The sequence below is a fragment of the Dromiciops gliroides genome, chromosome 2 (assembly GCF_019393635.1).
Source record: "Dromiciops gliroides isolate mDroGli1 chromosome 2, mDroGli1.pri, whole genome shotgun sequence".
NCBI lineage: Eukaryota > Metazoa > Chordata > Mammalia > Microbiotheria > Microbiotheriidae > Dromiciops > Dromiciops gliroides.
The window spans coordinates 478,037,980-478,041,139 of NC_057862.1; positions in this window are offsets into that span (position 1 = coordinate 478,037,980).

A 3,160-nucleotide genomic window follows, 5' to 3' on the forward strand; every position below is an offset into this window, starting at 1 on the left:
TATAAGCTATTTCAATAGTCCGATTCATACAGGTGTTCCTATGGTTCTCTCAATTACTCATATTTGTCATTTCTTGATACACCATAATTTGGGGGGGGGGGTAAGGCAATTGGGGTTAAGTGACTTACCCAGGGTCACACAGCTAGTAATATCAAGTGTCTGAGGCTGGATTTGAACTCGGGTCCTCCTGAATCCAGGGCTGGTGCCCTATCCACTGCGCCACCTAGCTGCCCCACCATAATATTATATTACATTCATATGCCACAGGTTTCCTTTACTTCTTTTAGGTGGTCTGCCCTCACTACCAGGTGTGTTCATGATGAACTTCATTCACACCCGATGCTCTCTTTCCCTCAGCACCCAGGTAGTATGCCTCAAATTATGTCGGTGCTTTGGCAGGGTCTTCCAGTCTTCCCTTACAACCCCATAAATCTGTCAGGTATCTGCTGATTGGGTTTCTTCAAATTCTAGAGCTACTGCTCCCACCATTTAGTATTGGGGTTTTAACTGAGGCTGGAGAAAAGCCAAAATAAAATTTGAAACTTCCCACTACAAAGTATTCTTGGATTTTCAATGTATTCTATTACATCATCTCATCCAATCCTCACAAGGACCTCATGAAGTAGTTCTGTTACAGGTAGGGTTGGCAATCTGGGACCCTTTCTCAGAACACTGTAAATGCACTAAATAAAATACATAGAACTACAAAGGAAATCAATTATATTTAAATACAGTTAACAACTTTTTTAAGTTAACAGACTCCAGATTAAGAAGCCCTGTGCTACAAGTATATTGTTCCCATTTTACAGATGATGAAACTAAGGCTAAAGGAAATTAAATTGACTTCCCACACAGCTCAATAAAAGTCAGAGGTAGGATTTGAACTCAGTTCAAATCCAGTCCTTCCCCCCAAGGGAAGAATACTAAAAACTGTCTATGTAGCGGCTTTGTCTAGATCTGGCCTTACTCTCTCACGTTCATTCCATACATTTGTCCCTCTAGCACTTACCCAAGATTTGGATCTCAGCATCTTCAAGACTTCATTCATTTAAGCTGTGTGGTGAGCTGTGACAGTGCTTCTGGTTGCTCTAGCAGCATTGTCAGGCACAGATGCACAGCACATCGACAGGGGAGCAGCAATGTCATCAGCTATTTCAGGACATCTAACCTGTCAAATGAAAACAGCAGAAAGTAATTCAGTGCAAGTTGACTCCAACGTCAAGGAAACTCATTATGAAATAAGGAGGAAGTGATTTTTTTGTGTTACGGCTACCATGTTCATCCTTGGGAGATATGTCAGAAGGAATGTAGGAAACCTTGGATGGTGCAAATACTCTACCTGCCCCTGTCCACCCTGAAGAGGGAAAATGTCCATGATAAAATAATAATAAGGGATTTGCTGCTAAAACAAGAGACATCTGTTCTCTGTCCTAGACTCAATGTAGCTTAGAAATAGGCTAAACTGGTTTATTTGTGTGGAAAGCTATGAGATGAACAAAAGAGATCACAGATGTCTCCTATGATTGGGATGCTACTCTTGGGCCAAGATCATATTCACTTTCACTTGCCTGGTCTACACATGCTGATGCTCATTTTCAGCTGTCATCTTTCTTACCCAGTTCACGTAAAGCCTCAGATATCAAGTGTGCTTAGCTTTGGCAAATTGTGAAAATTTTGAGGCAGGAAAAAATAATCCCAATTGTTGGTGTTTTATAACATTCTTTAATAATGTAACAGGGGGGATCTGCAGAACACTTGATTGGCTGAACTGTGGTAAATGGAGATCCTTTCCAGTTCTGACTTTAGGATCCTAGCACCATCATTGCCTGTCTGTTCCAGTCTTCATTTTCAGGGAAAAGCCATGGAGAAAAATAGTCAGAAACAAATGAAGTGTTTTTTTAAAAGAATCAATCTCTAACCTTTTCCAGTTTCTATTCCACCTTTAATTTGGAACAAAGACAAGCTCACCCAACCTAAGCATTTATTGGTATGTATTTGGTCATGACTTATTATTCTACACATATTTTTACCCTGTGAAACAGAAGGCAACAGCTAACCTAGAGTTTTCACACCATTTATTGTCAAGTAACAGGAAGCAAATTGGATTTCTTCAAGATCACAACACTTAGAGGATACTGACTTGATTATATAATGCATTCCATCTCTAATGCCACACAAATGGGTCAAACCAAGTAAATGCAATTTCTGTGGGCTCATCAGGCCTTCAGTTATCAGTGAGTTGAAAAAGAAATAAGCACATAAAAATTCTAACGTTAATTGTGCTTTAGCATGAGTTTACAGATGAGTTATTGATAAGCTAAGAAGTAGGCCCAATACTATATATGAAGTTGCCTATGCTTTACATGTTTTTCTTTAAATATCATGTGAGAATAAACACATAGCCCATTGTTTGATTAATTAATCAATAAGCATTTATTGAGCACCTCTATGTGCCAAGTACTATTCTGCGTGTTGGGGATACAAAGGAAAAAAAAATGAATCAGTCCTTGTCCTCAAGGAGTTTATGAACTATCAACAGGACAAGAATTTGAACTTCTGGAAGAAGCCCCTTTATAACAAAAACTGATAGAAAAACTAGAAAGTACTTTGTTGGAAGATGAATTGGGGCTGGCATTTTATACCATATAATAACATAAGCTCTAAGTGAATAATCTGAATACTAAAAGTCACATCCAAAAAATTTAGAATAGAAGATAGTTAGGGGAAGAATTCATAACCTGAAAGGGATAGAGGAGATTATAAAAGATAAAATAGTTTAATTTACATAAAACTTTGAAAGTTGCACAAAATTAATGGAGCTAAAATAAGAAGAAAAACTATAGATTGGAGGGAGAAATCTTTGACTCAAGTAGTCCTGATAAGTCTTTAAGAAATGGACACAGGGGGCAGCTAGGTGGTACAGTGGATAAAGCACCAGCCCTGGATTCAAGAGTACCTAGGTTCAAATCTGATCTCAGACACTTGACACTTACTAGCTGTGTGACCCTGGGCAAGTCACTTAACCCCCATAGCCCTGCAAAAATAAAAATTAAAAAAAACAAGAAATGGACACAAATACATGACTGAGGCACTCTCAATTAAGTGATCAAAGGATATGAGCAAGCAGTTTTCAAAAGAAGCAATGTAAGTCATCAGTAAC